Genomic DNA, 17067 nt, shown 5'->3' on the forward strand with positions numbered 1-17067 from the left:
AATACAAAAGAAACAGTGCCGACTTAAGTACAACAAGTCTGTATCTTCTTACTGTCTATGTTTTGAACCATTCCTGTGACACTAGTTATAGATTCCGATGCTTCACTCCAGGTTTACTGTATCCCTTGGACCTTCTTATTGACGATGAAACACAGAAATTGCATCGGAATTAAATACAAAAGGCACAAGGCCGACTTAGGAACAAGAAATCTGACTCTTCTTACTGACTATGTTTTGAACCATTCATGTGATATTAGTTATAGAGTCCGATGCTTCACTCCAGCTTCACGGTGTCCCTCTGACATTCTTAATGACGATGAAACACAGTAATTGCACTGGAATTAAATACAAAACGCACAATGCCGACTTTAGTACAAGAAGACTGACTCTTCTTACTGTCTATGTTTTGAACCATTCCATTGACACTAGTTATCGATTCCGATGCTTCACTTTAGGTTTACTGTATCCCTTGGAATTTCTTATTGACGATGAAACACAGAAATTGCATCGGAATCAAATACAAAAGGCACAATGCCGACTCAAGTACAAGAATACTGACTCTTCTTACTGTCTATGTTTTGAACCATTCCTATGACACGAGTTATATATTCCGATGCTTCACTTCAGGTTTACTGTATCCCTTGAACCTTCTTATTAACGATGAAACACTGAAGTTGCATCGAAATTAAATACAAAAGGCACAATGCCGACTTCAGTACAGGAAGACTGACTCTTCTTTCTGACTATGTTTTGAACCATTCCTGTGACACTAGTTATAGATTTCGATGCTTCACTTCAGGTTTTCTGTATACCTCGGACCTTCTTATTGACGATGAAACACAGAAATTGCATCGGAATGAAATACAAAAGGCACAATGCCGACCTAAGTACTGACTATGTTTTGAACCATTCCTACGACTCTAGTTATTGATTCCGATGCTTCACTTCAGGTTTACTGTATCCCTCTGACCTGCTTATTGACGATGAAACACAGAAATTACGTCGGAATTAAAAACAAAAGGCACAATGGCGACTTAAGTACATGAAGACTGACTCATCTTACTGACTATGTTTTGAACCATTGCTGTGACACTAGTTATAGATTCCGATGCTTCAGTTCAGGTTTACTGTATCCCTTGGACCTTCTTATTGACGATGAAACACAGCAATTGCATCGGAATGAAATACAATAGGCACAATGCCGACTTAAGTACTGACTATGTTTTGAACTATTCCTGTGACACTAGTTATAGATTCCGATGCTTGACTTTAGGATTACTGTATCCCTAGGACCTTCTTATTGACGATGAAACACAGTAATTGCATCGGAATTTAATACAAAAGGCAGAATGCCGACTCAAGTACAAGAAGACTGACTCTTCTTCCTGTCTATGTTTTGAACCATTCCTGTGACACTAGTTATAGATTCCGATGCTTCACTTCAGGTTTACTGTATTCCTCTGACCTTCTTAATGACGATGAAACACAGAAATTGCACTGGATTAAAATACAAAACGCACAATGCCGACTTAAGTACAAGAAGACTGACTCTTCTTACTGTCTCTGCTTTGAACCATTCCATTGACATTAGTTATCGATTCCGATGCTTCACTTTAGGTTTACTGTATCCCTTGGACCTTCTTATTGACGATGCTACACAGAAATTGCACTGGAATGAAATACAAAAGCCACAATGCCGACTTAAATACAAGAAGACTGACTCTCCTTACTGTCTATGTTTGAACCATTCCTGTGACACTAGTTATAGATTCCGATGCTTCACTTCATGTTTACTGTATCCCTTGGACCTTCTTATTGTCGATGAAACACAGAAATTGTATCGGAACTAAATACAAAAGAAACAGTGCCGACTTAAGTACAACAAGTCTGTATCTTCTTACTGTCTATGTTTTGAACCATTCCTGTGACACTAGTTATAGATTCCGATGCTTCACTCCAGGTTTACTGTATCGCTTGGACCTTCTTATTGACGATGAAACACAGAAATTGCATCGGAATTAAATACAAAAGGCACAAGGCCGACTTAAGAACAAGAAAACTGACTCTTCTTACTGACTATGTTTTGAACCATTCATGTGATATTAGTTATAGAGTCCGATGCTTCACTTCAGGTTTACTGTATCCCTCCGACCTTCTTAATGACGATGAAACACAGAAATTGCACTGGAATAAAATACAAAACGCACAATGCCGACTTAAGTACAAGAAGACTGACTCTTCTTACTGTCTATGCTTTGAACCATTCCATTGACACTAGTTATCGATTCCGATGCTTCACTTTAGGTTTACTGTATCCCTTGGACCTTCTTATTGACGATGAAACACAGAAATCGCATCGGAATAAAATACAAAAGGCACAATGCCGACTCAACTACAAGAATACTGACTCTTCTTACTGTCTATGTTTTGAACCATTCCTATGACACTAGTTATAGATTCCGATGCTTCACTTCAGGTTTACTGTATCCCTTGGAAATTCTTATTAACGATGAAACACAGAAGTTGCATCGGAATTAAATACAAAAGGCACAATGCCGACTCAAGAACAATAAGACTTACTCTTCTTACTGTCTATGTTTTAAACCATTCCTATGACACTAGTTATAGATTCCGATGCTTCACTTCAGGTGTACTGTATCGCTCTGACCTTCTTATTGACGATGAAACACAGAAATTGCACCGGAATTAAATATAAAAGGCACAATGCCGACTTAAGTACAAGAAGACTGACTCTTCTTACTGTCTATGTTTTGACCCATTCCATTGACACCAGTTATAGATTCCGATGCTTCACTTCAGGTTTACTGTATCATTTGGACCTTTCTATTGACGATGAAACACAGAAACTACATCGGAATTAAATACAAAAGGCACAATGCTGACTTAAGTACAAAAAGACTGAATCTTCTTATTGTCTGTGTTTTGAACCATTCCTGTGACACTAGTTATAGATTCCGATACTTGACTTTAGGATTACTGTATCCCTAGGACCTTCTTATTGACGATGAAACACAGAAATTGCATTAGAATTTAATACAAAAGGCAGAATGCCGACTCAAGTACAAGAAGACTGACTCTCCTTACTGTCTATGTTTTGAACCATTCCTGTGACACTAGTTATAGATTTAGATGCTTCACTTCAATTTTACTGTATCCCTTGGACCTTCTTATTGTCGATGAAACACAGAAATTGTATCGGAACTAAATACAAAAGAAACAATGCCGACATAAGTAAAACAAGTCTTTATCTTCTTACTGTCTATGTTTTGAACCACTCCTGTGACACTAGTTATAGATTCCGATGCTTCACTCCAGGTTTACTGTATCCCTTGGACCTTCTTATTGACGATGAAACACAGAAATTGCACCGGAATGAAATACAAAAGGCACAATGCCGACTTAAGTACAAGAAGACTGACTCTCCTTACTGTCTATGTTTTGAACCATTCCTGTGACACTAGTTATAGATTCCGATGCTTCACTTCAATTTTACTGTATCCCTTGGACCTTCTTATTGTCGATGAAACACAGAAATTGTATCGGAACTAAATACAAAAGAAACAATGCCGACTTAAGTACAACAAGTCTTTATCTTCTTACTGTCTATGTTTTGAACCACTCCTGTGACACTAGTTATAGATTCCGATGCTTCACTCCAGGTTTACTGTATCCCTTGGACCTTCTTATTGACGATGAAACACAGAAATTGCACCGGAATTATATACAAAAGGCACAATGCTGACTTAAGTACATGAAGACCGACTCTTCTTACTGACTATGTTTTGATCCATTCCTGTGACACTAGTTATAGATTCCGATGCTTCACTGCAGGTTAACTGTATCCTTTGGACCTTCTTATTGACGATGAAACACAGAAATTGCATCGGAATTAAATACAAAAGGCACAAGGCCGACTTAAGAACAAGAAGACTGACTCTTCTTACTGACTATGTTTTGAACCATTCATGTGACATTAGTTATACAGTCCGATGCTTCACTTCATGTTTACTGTATCCCTTGGACCTTCTTATTGTCGATGAAACACAGAAATTGTATCGGAACTAAATACAAAAGAAACAGTGCCGACTTAAGTACAACAAGTCTGTATCTTCTTACTGTCTATGTTTTGAACCATTCCCGTGACACTAGTTATAGATTCCGATGCTTCACTCCAGGTTTACTGTATCCCTTGGACCTTCGTATTGACGATGAAACACAGAAATTGCATCGGAATTAAATACAAAAGGCACAAGGCCGACTTAAGAACAAGAAAACTGACTCTTCTTACTGACTATGTTTTGAACCATTCATGTGATATTGGTTATAGAGTCCGATGCTTCACTTTAGGTTTACTGTATCCCTTGGACCTTCTTATTGACGATGAAACACAGAAATTGCATCGGAATAAAATACAAAAGGCACAATGCCGACTCAACTACAAGAATACTGACTCTTCTTACTGTCTGTGTTTTGAACCATTCCTGTGACACTAGTTATAGATTCCGATGCTTGACTTTAGGATTACTGTATCCCTAGGACCTTCTTATTGACGATGAAACACAGAAATTGCATCGGAATTTAATACAAAATTCAGAATGCCGACTCAAGTACAAGAAGACTGACTCTTCTTCCTGTCTATGTTTTGAACCATTCCTCTGACACTAGTTATAGATTCCGATGCTTCACTTCAGGTTTACTGTATTCCTCTGACCTTCTTATTGACGATGAAACACAGAAATTACACCGGAATGAAATACAAAAGGCACAATGCCGACTTAAGTACAAGAAGACTGACTCTCCTTACTGTCTATGTTTTGAACCATTCCTGTGACACTAGTTATATATTCCGATGCTTCACTTCAGGTTTACTGTATCCCTTGGACCTTCTTATTGTCGATGAAACACAGTAATTGTATCGGAACTAAATACAAAAGAAACAATGCCGACTTAAGTACAACAAGTCTGTATCTACTTACTGTCTATGTTTTGAGCCATACCTGTGACACTAGTTATAGATTCCGATGCTTCACTCCAGATTTACTGTATCCCTTGGACCTTCTTATTGACGATGAAACACAGAAATTGCATCGGAATTAAATACAAAAGGCACGATGCCGACTTAAGGGCAAGAAGACTGACTCTTCTTACTGACTATGTTTTTAACCATTCCTGTGACACTAGTTATAGATTCCGATGCTTCATTTCAGGTTTACTGTTTCCCTTGGACCTTCTTATTGACGATGAGACACAGAAATTGCACCGGAATAATATACAAAAGGCACAATGCTGACTTAAGTACATGAAGACCGACTCTTCTTACTGACTATGTATTGAACCATTCCTGTGACACTAGTTATAGATTCCGATTCTTCACTCCAGGTTAACTGTATCTCTTGTACCATCTTATTGACAATGAAACACAGAAATTGCTTCGGAATTAAATACAAAAGGCACAAGGCCGACTTAAGAAAAAGAAGACTGACTCTTCTTACTGACTATGTTTTGTACCATTCATGTTACATTAGTTATAGAGTCCGATGCTTCACTCCAGGTTCACTGTGTCCCTCTGACCTTCTTAATGACGATGAAACACAGAAATTGCACTGGAATTAAATACAAAACGCACAATGCCGACTTAAGTACAAGAAGACTGACTCTTCCTACTGTCTATGTTTTGAACCATTCCATTGACACTAGTTATCGATTCCGATGCTTCACTTTAGGTTTACTGTATCCCTTGGAATTTCTTATTGACGATGAAACACAGAAATTGCATCGGAATTAAATACAAAAGGCACAAGGCCGACTTAAGAACAAGAAAACTGACTCTTCTTACTGACTATGTTTTGAACCATTCATGTGATATTAGTTATAGAGTCCGATGCTTCACTTCAGGTTTACTGTATCCCTCCGACCTTCTTAATGACGATGAAACACAGAAATTGCACTGGAATAAAATACAAAACGCACAATGCCGACTTAAGTACAAGAAGACTGACTCTTCTTACTGTCTATGCTTTGAACCATTCCATTGACACTAGTTATCGATTCCGATGCTTCACTTTAGGTTTACTGTATCCCTTGGACCTTCTTATTGACGATGAAACACAGAAATCGCATCGGAATAAAATACAAAAGGCACAATGCCGACTCAACTACAAGAATACTGACTCTTCTTACTGTCTATGTTTTGAACCATTCCTATGACACTAGTTATAGATTCCGATGCTTCACTTCAGGTTTACTGTATCCCTTGGAAATTCTTATTAACGATGAAACACAGAAGTTGCATCGGAATTAAATACAAAAGGCACAATGCCGACTCAAGAACAATAAGACTTACTCTTCTTACTGTCTATGTTTTAAACCATTCCTATGACACTAGTTATAGATTCCGATGCTTCACTTCAGGTGTACTGTATCGCTCTGACCTTCTTATTGACGATGAAACACAGAAATTGCACCGGAATTAAATACAAAAGGCACAATGCCGACTTAAGTACAAGAAGACTGACTCTTCTTACTGTCTATGTTTTGACCCATTCCATTGACACCAGTTATAGATTCCGATGCTTCACTTCAGGTTTACTGTATCATTTGGACCTTTCTATTGACGATGAAACACAGAAACTACATCGGAATTAAATACAAAAGGCACAATGCTGACTTAAGTACAAAAAGACTGAATCTTCTTATTGTCTGTGTTTTGAACCATTCCTGTGACACTAGTTATAGATTCCGATACTTGACTTTAGGATTACTGTATCCCTAGGACCTTCTTATTGACGATGAAACACAGAAATTGCATTAGAATTTAATACAAAAGGCAGAATGCCGACTCAAGTACAAGAAGACTGACTCTCCTTACTGTCAATGTTTTGAACCATTCCTGTGACACTAGTTATAGATTCCGATGCTTCACTTCAATTTTACTGTATCCCTTGGACCTTCTTATTGTCGATGAAACACAGAAATTGTATCGGAACTAAATACAAAAGAAACAATGCCGACATAAGTAAAACAAGTCTTTATCTTCTTACTGTCTATGTTTTGAACCACTCCTGTGACACTAGTTATAGATTCCGATGCTTCACTCCAGGTTTACTGTATCCCTTGGACCTTCTTATTGACGATGAAACACAGAAATTGCACCGGAATGAAATACAAAAGGCACAATGCCGACTTAAGTACAAGAAGACTGACTCTCCTTACTGTCTATGTTTTGAACCATTCCTGTGACACTAGTTATAGATTCCGATGCTTCACTTCAATTTTACTGTATCACTTGGACCTTCTTATTGTCGATGAAACACAGAAATTGTATCGGAACTAAATACAAAAGAAACAATGCCGACTTAAGTACAACAAGTCTTTATCTTCTTACTGTCTATGTTTTGAACCACTCCTGTGACACTAGTTATAGATTCCGATGCTTCACTCCAGGTTTACTGTATCCCTTGGACCTTCTTATTGACGATGAATCACAGAAATTGCACCGGAATTATATACAAAAGGCACAATGCTGACTTAAGTACATGAAGACCGACTCTTCTTACTGACTATGTTTTGATCCATTCCTGTGACACTAGTTATAGATTCCGATATTTCACTGCAGGTTAACTGTATCCTTTGGACCTTCTTATTGACGATGAAACACAGAAATTGCATCGGAATTAAATACAAAAGGCACAAGGCCGACTTAAGAACAAGAAGACAGACTCTTCTTACTGACTATGTTTTGAACCATTCATGTGACATTAGTTATACAGTCCGATGCTTCACTTCATGTTTACTGTATCCCTTGGACCTTCTTATTGTCGATGAAACACAGAAATTGTATCGGAACTAAATACAAAAGAAACAGTGCCGACTTAAGTACAACAAGTCTGTATCTTCGTACTGTCTATGTTTTGAACCATTCCCGTGACACTAGTTATAGATTCCGATGCTTCACTCCAGGTTTACTGTATCCCTTGGACCTTCTTATTGACGATGAATCACAGAAATTGCACCGGAATTATATACAAAAGGCACAATGCTGACTTAAGTACATGAAGACCGACTCTTCTTACTGACTATGTTTTGATCCATTCCTGTGACACTAGTTATAGATTCCGATGCTTCACTGCAGGTTAACTGTATCCTTTGGACCTTCTTATTGACGATGAAACACAGAAATTGCATCGGAATTAAATACAAAAGGCACAAGGCCGACTTAAGAACAAGAAGACTGACTCTTCTTACTGACTATGTTTTGAACCATTCATGTGACATTAGTTATACAGTCCGATGCTTCACTTCATGTTTACTGTATCCCTTGGACCTTCTTATTGACGATGAATCACAGAAATTGCACCGGAATTATATACAAAAGGCACAATGCTGACTTAAGTACATGAAGACCGACTCTTCTTACTGACTATGTTTTGATCCATTCCTGTGACACTAGTTATAGATTCCGATGCTTCACTGCAGGTTAACTGTATCCTTTGGACCTTCTTAATGACGATGAAACACAGAAATTGCACTGGAATAAAATACAAAACGCACAATGCCGACTTAAGTACAAGAAGACTGACTCTTCTTACTGTCTATGCTTTGAACCATTCCATTGACACTAGTTATCGATTCCGATGCTTCACTTTAGGTTTACTGTATCCCTTGGACCTTCTTATTGACGATGAAACACAGAAATTGCATCGGAATAAAATACAAAAGGCACAATGCCGACTCAACTACAAGAATACTGACTCTTCTTACTGTCTGTGTTTTGAACCATTCCTGTGACACTAGTTATAGATTCCGATGCTTGACTTTAGGATTACTGTATCCCTAGGACCTTCTTATTGACGATGAAACACAGAAATTGCATCGGAATTTAATACAAAATTCAGAATGCCGACTCAAGTACAAGAAGACTGACTCTTCTTCCTGTCTATGTTTTGAACCATTCCTGTGACACTAGTTATAGATTCCGATGCTTCACTTCAGGTTTACTGTATTCCTCTGACCTTCTTATTGACGATGAAACACAGAAATTACACCGGAATGAAATACAAAAGGCACAATGCCGACTTAAGTACAAGAAGACTGACTCTCCTTACTGTCTATGTTTTGAACCATTCCTGTGACACTAGTTATATATTCCGATGCTTCACTTCAGGTTTACTGTATCCCTTGGACCTTCTTATTGTCGATGAAACACAGTAATTGTATCGGAACTAAATACAAAAGAAACAATGCCGACTTAAGTACAACAAGTCTGTATCTACTTACTGTCTATGTTTTGAGCCATTCCTGTGACACTAGTTATAGATTCCGATGCTTCACTCCAGATTTACTGTATCCCTTGGACCTTCTTATTGACGATGAAACACAGAAATTGCATCGGAATTAAATACAAAAGGCACGATGCCGACTTAAGGGCAAGAAGACTGACTCTTCTTACTGACTATGTTTTTAACCATTCCTGTGACACTAGTTATAGATTCCGATGCTTCATTTCAGGTTTACTGTTTCCCTTGGACCTTCTTATTGACGATGAGACACAGAAATTGCACCGGAATTATATACAAAAGGCACAATGCTGACTTAAGTACATGAAGACCGACTCTTCTTACTGACTATGTATTGAACCATTCCTGTGACACTAGTTATAGATTCCGATTCTTCACTCCAGGTTAACTGTATCTCTTGTACCATCTTATTGACAATGAAACACAGAAATTGCTTCGGAATTAAATACAAAAGGCACAAGGCCGACTTAAGAAAAAGAAGACTGACTCTTCTTACTGACTATGTTTTGTACCATTCATGTTACATTAGTTATAGAGTCCGTTGCTTCACTCCAGGTTCACTGTGTCCCTCTGACCTTCTTAATGACGATGAAACACAGAAATTGCACTGGAATTAAATACAAAACGCACAATGCCGACTTAAGTACAAGAAGACTGACTCTTCCTACTGTCTATGTTTTGAACCATTCCATTGACACTAGTTATCGATTCCGATGCTTCACTTTAGGTTTACTGTATCCCTTGGAATTTCTTATTGACGATGAAACACAGAAATTGCATCGGAATCAAATACAAAAGGCACAATGCCGACTCAAGTACAAGAATACTGACTCTTCTTACTGTCTATGTTTTGAACCATTCCTATGACACTAGTTATAGATTCCGATGCTTCACTTCAGGTTTACTGTATCCCTAGGACCTTCTTATTAACGATGAAACACAGAAGTTGCATCGGAATTAAATACAAAAGGCACAATGCCGACTTCAGTACAGGAAGACTGACTCTTCTTTCTAACTATATTTTGAACCATTCCTGTGACACTAGTTATAGATTTCGATGCTTCACTTCAGGTTTACTGTATACCTTGGACCTTCTTAAAGACGATGAAACACAGAAATTGCATCGGAATGAAATACAAAAGGCACAATGCCAACCTAAGTACTGACTATGTTTTGAACCATTCCTGTGACACTAGTTATAGATTCCGATGCTTGACTTCAGGTTTACTGTATCCCTTGGACCTTCTTATTGACGATGAAACACAGAAATTGCATCGGAAAAAAATACAAAAGGCACAATGCCGACTCAAGTACAAGAAGCCTGACTCTTCTTACTGTCTATGTTTTGAACCATTCCTATGGCACTAGTATAGATTCCGATTCTTCACTTCAGGTTTACTGTATCCCTTTGACCTTCTTATTGACGATGAAACAAAGAAATTGCATCGGGATTAAATACAAAAGGCACAATGCCGACTTAAGTACATGAAGACCGACTCTTCTTACTGACTATGTTTTGAACCATTCCTGTGACACTAGTTATAGATTCCGATGCTTCACTTCAGGTTTACTGTATCCCTTGGACCTTCTTATTGACGATGAAACACAGAAATTGCATCGGAAAAAAATACAAAAGGCACAATGCCGACTCAAGTACAAGAAGCCTGACTCTTCTTACTGTCTATGTTTTGAACCATTCCTATGGCACTAGTATAGATTCCGATGCTTCACTTCAGGTTTACTGTATCCCTTTGACCTTCTTATTGACGATGAAACAAAGAAATTGCATCGGGATTAAATACAAAAGGCACAATGCCGACTCAAGTACAAGAAGACTGACTCTTCTTACTGACTATGTTTTGAACCATTCCTGTGACACTAGTTATAGATTCCGATGCTTCAGTTCAGGTTTACAGTATCCCTTGGACCTTCTTATTAACAATCAATCACAGAAATTGCATCGGAATGAAATACAAAAGGCACAGTGCCGACTTAAGTACTGACTATGTTTTGAACCATTCCTGTGACACTAGTTATAGATTCCGATGCTTCACTTTAGGTTTACTGTATCCCTTGGAGCTTCTTATTGACGATGAAACACAGATATTGCATCGGAATTAAATACAAAAGGCACAATGCCGACTCAAGTACAAGAATACTGACTCTTCTTCCTGTCTATGTTTTGAACCATTCCTATGACACTAGTTATAGATTCCGATGCTTCACTTCAGGTTTACTGTATCCCTTGGACTTTCATATTAACGATGAAACACAGAAGTTGCATCGGAATTAAATACAAAAGGCACAATGCCGACTTCAGTACAAGAAGACTGACTCTTCTTTCTGACTATGTTTTGAACCATTCCTGTGACACTAGTTATAGATTCCGATGCTTGACTTCAGGTTTAGTGTATCCCTTGGACCTTTTTATTGACGATGAAACACAGATATTGCATCGGAATGAAATACAAAAGGCACAATGCCGACTTAAGTACTGACTATGTTTTGACCCATTCCTGTGCACTAGTTATAAATTCCTATGCTTCACTCCAGGTTTACTGTATCCCTTGGACCTACTTATTGACGATGAAACACAGAAATTGCATCGGAATTTAATACAAAAGCACAATGCCGACTCAAGTACATGAAGACTGACTCTTCTTACTGTCTATGCTTTGAACCATTCCTATGGCACTAGTTATAGATTCCGATGCTTCACTTCAGGTCTACTGTATCCCTTTGACCTTCTTATTGACGATGAAACACAGAAATTACATCGGGATTAAATACAAAAGACACAATGCCGACTTTAGTACATGAAGACCGACTCTTCTTACTGACTATGTTTTGAACCACTCCTGTGACACCTGTTATAGATTCTGATGCTTCACTCCAGGTTTACTGTATCCCTTGGACCTTCTTATTGACGAAGAAACACAGAAATTGCATCGGAATTAAATACTAGAGCCACAATGTCGACTCAAGTACAAGAAGACTGACTCTTCTTACTGTCTATGTTTTGAACCATTCCTATGACACTAGTTATAGATTCCGATGCTTCACTTCAGGTTTACTGTATCCCTTGGACCTTCTTGTTGACGATGAAACACAGAAATTGCATCCGAATAAGATACAAAAGGCACAATGCCGACTTAAGGACAAGAAGACTGACTGTTCTTACTGACTATGCTTTGAACCATTCCTGTGACACTAGTTATAGATTCCGATGCTTCACTTCAGGTTTACTGTATCCCTCTGACTTCCATATTGACGTTGAAACACAGAAATTGCACCGGAATTAAATACAAAGGGCACAATGCCGACATAAGTACATGAAGACCGACTCTTCTTACTGACTTTGTTTTGAACCATTCCTGTGATACTAGTTATAGATTCCGATGCTTCACTTCAGGTTTACTGTATCCCTCTGACCTTCTTATTGACGATGAAACACATAAATTGCATCGGAATTAAATACAAGAGGCACAATGCCGACTCAAGTACAAGAAGACTGACTCTTCTTACTGTCTATGTTTTGAACCATTCCTATGACACTAGTTATAGATTCCGATGCTTCACTTCAGGTTTACTGTATCCCTTGGACCTTCTTGTTGACGATGAAACACAGAAATTGCATCCGAATAAGATACAAAAGGCACAATGCCGACTTAAGTACAAGAAGACTGACTCTTCTTACTGTCTATGTATTGAACCATTCCTATGACACTAGTTATAGATTCCGATGCTTCACTTCAGGTTTACTGTTTCCCTTGGACCTTCTTATTGACGATGAAACACAGAAGTTGCATCGGAATTAAATACAAAATGCACAATGCCGACTCAGGTACAAGAAGACTGACTCTTCTTACTGTCTATGTTTTGAACCATTCCTATGACACTAGTTATAGATTCCGATGCTTTACTTGAGTTTTACTGTATCCCTCTGACCTTCTTGTTGACGATGAAACACAGAAATTGCAACGGAATTAAATAGAAAAGGCACAATGGCGACTTAAGTACTTGAAGACTGACTTTTCTTAATGACTATGTTTTGAACCATTCCTATGACACTAGTTATAGATTCCGACGCTTCACTTCAGGTTTACTGTATCCCTTGGACTTTCTTATTAACGATGAAACACAGAAGTTGCATCGGAACTAAATACAAAAGAAAAAATGCCGACTTAAGTACAACAAGTCTGTATCTACTTACTGTCTATGTTTTGAACCATTCCTGTGACACTAGTTATAGATTCCGATGCTTCACTCCAGATTTACTGTATCCCATGGACCTTCTTATTGTCGATGAAACACAGAAATTGTATCGGAACTAAATACAAAAGAAACAGTGCCGACTTAAGTACAACAAGTCTGTATCTTCGTACTGTCTATGTTTTGAACCATTCCCGTGACACTAGTTATAGATTCCGATGCTTCACTCCAGGTTTACTGTATCCCTTGGACCTTCTTATTGACGATGAATCACAGAAATTGCACCGGAATTATATACAAAAGGCACAATGCTGACTTAAGTACATGAAGACCGACTCTTCTTACTGACTATGTTTTGATCCATTCCTGTGACACTAGTTATAGATTCCGATGCTTCACTGCAGGTTAACTGTATCCTTTGGACCTTCTTATTGACGATGAAACACAGAAATTGCATCGGAATTAAATACAAAAGGCACAAGGCCGACTTAAGAACAAGAAGACTGACTCTTCTTACTGACTATGTTTTGAACCATTCATGTGACATTAGTTATCCAGTCCGATGCTTCACTTCATGTTTACTGTATCCCTTGGACCTTCTTATTGACGATGAATCACAGAAATTGCACCGGAATTATATACAAAAGGCACAATGCTGACTTAAGTACATGAAGACCGACTCTTCTTACTGACTATGTTTTGATCCATTCCTGTGACACTAGTTATAGATTCCGATGCTTCACTGCAGGTTAACTGTATCCTTTGGACCTTCTTAATGACGATGAAACACAGAAATTGCACTGGAATAAAATACAAAACGCACAATGCCGACTTAAGTACAAGAAGACTGACTCTTCTTACTGTCTATGCTTTGAACCATTCCATTGACACTAGTTATCGATTCCGATGCTTCACTTTAGGTTTACTGTATCCCTTGGACCTTCTTATTGACGATGAAACACAGAAATTGCATCGGAATAAAATACAAAAGGCACAATGCCGACTCAACTACAAGAATACTGACTCTTCTTACTGTCTGTGTTTTGAACCATTCCTGTGACACTAGTTATAGATTCCGATGCTTGACTTTAGGATTACTGTATCCCTAGGACCTTCTTATTGACGATGAAACACAGAAATTGCATCGGAATTTAATACAAAATTCAGAATGCCGACTCAAGTACAAGAAGACTGACTCTTCTTCCTGTCTATGTTTTGAACCATTCCTGTGACACTAGTTATAGATTCCGATGCTTCACTTCAGGTTTACTGTATTCCTCTGACCTTCTTATTGACGATGAAACACAGAAATTACACCGGAATGAAATACAAAAGGCACAATGCCGACTTAAGTACAAGAAGACTGACTCTCCTTACTGTCTATGTTTTGAACCATTCCTGTGACACTAGTTATATATTCCGATGCTTCACTTCAGGTTTACTGTATCCCTTGGACCTTCTTATTGTCGATGAAACACAGTAATTGTATCGGAACTAAATACAAAAGAAACAATGCCGACTTAAGTACAACAAGTCTGTATCTACTTACTGTCTATGTTTTGAGCCATTCCTGTGACACTAGTTATAGATTCCGATGCTTCACTCCAGATTTACTGTATCCCTTGGACCTTCTTATTGACGATGAAACACAGAAATTGCATCGGAATTAAATACAAAAGGCACGATGCCGACTTAAGGGCAAGAAGACTGACTCTTCTTACTGACTATGTTTTTAACCATTCCTGTGACACTAGTTATAGATTCCGATGCTTCATTTCAGGTTTACTGTTTCCCTTGGACCTTCTTATTGACGATGAGACACAGAAATTGCACCGGAATTATATACAAAAGGCACAATGCTGACTTAAGTACATGAAGACCGACTCTTCTTACTGACTATGTATTGAACCATTCCTGTGACACTAGTTATAGATTCCGATTCTTCACTCCAGGTTAACTGTATCTCTTGTACCATCTTATTGACAATGAAACACAGAAATTGCTTCGGAATTAAATACAAAAGGCACAAGGCCGACTTAAGAAAAAGAAGACTGACTCTTCTTACTGACTATGTTTTGTACCATTCATGTTACATTAGTTATAGAGTCCGATGCTTCACTCCAGGTTCACTGTGTCCCTCTGACCTTCTTAATGACGATGAAACACAGAAATTGCACTGGAATTAAATACAAAACGCACAATGCCGACTTAAGTACAAGAAGACTGACTCTTCCTACTGTCTATGTTTTGAACCATTCCATTGACACTAGTTATCGATTCCGATGCTTCACTTTAGGTTTACTGTATCCCTTGGAATTTCTTATTGACGATGAAACACAGAAATTGCATCGGAATCAAATACAAAAGGCACAATGCCGACTCAAGTACAAGAATACTGACTCTTCTTACTGTCTATGTTTTGAACCATTCCTATGACACTAGTTATAGATTCCGATGCTTCACTTCAGGTTTACTGTATCCCTAGGACCTTCTTATTAACGATGAAACACAGAAGTTGCATCGGAATTAAATACAAAAGGCACAATGCCGACTTCAGTACAGGAAGACTGACTCTTCTTTCTAACTATATTTTGAACCATTCCTGTGACACTAGTTATAGATTTCGATGCTTCACTTCAGGTTTACTGTATACCTTGGACCTTCTTAAAGACGATGAAACACAGAAATTGCATCGGAATGAAATACAAAAGGCACAATGCCAACCTAAGTACTGACTATGTTTTGAACCATTCCTGTGACACTAGTTATAGATTCCGATGCTTGACTTCAGGTTTACTGTATCCCTTGGACCTTCTTATTGACGATGAAACACAGAAATTGCATCGGAAAAAAATACAAAAGGCACAATGCCGACTCAAGTACAAGAAGCCTGACTCTTCTTACTGTCTATGTTTTGAACCATTCCTATGGCACTAGTATAGATTCCGATTCTTCACTTCAGGTTTACTGTATCCCTTTGACCTTCTTATTGACGATGAAACAAAGAAATTGCATCGGGATTAAATACAAAAGGCACAATGCCGACTTAAGTACATGAAGACCGACTCTTCTTACTGACTATGTTTTGAACCATTCCTGTGACACTAGTTATAGATTCCGATGCTTCACTTCAGGTTTACTGTATCCCTTGGACCTTCTCATTGACGATGAAACACAGAAATTGCATCGGAAAAAAATACAAAAGGCACAATGCCGACTCAAGTACAAGAAGCCTGACTCTTCTTACTGTCTATGTTTTGAACCATTCCTATGGCACTAGTATAGATTCCGATGCTTCACTTCAGGTTTACTGTATCCCTTTGACCTTCTTATTGACGATGAAACAAAGAAATTGCATCGGGATTAAATACAAAAGGCACAATGCCGACTCAAGTACAAGAAGACTGACTCTTCTTACTGACTATGTTTTGAACCATTCCTGTGACACTAGTTATAGATTCCGATGCTTCAGTTCAGGTTTACAGTATCCCTTGGACCTTCTTATTAACAATCAATCACAGAAATTGCATCGGAATGA

Source organism: Schistocerca americana, chromosome 3 (genome assembly GCF_021461395.2).
Source record: "Schistocerca americana isolate TAMUIC-IGC-003095 chromosome 3, iqSchAmer2.1, whole genome shotgun sequence".
NCBI classification, from domain to species: Eukaryota; Metazoa; Arthropoda; class Insecta; order Orthoptera; family Acrididae; genus Schistocerca; species Schistocerca americana.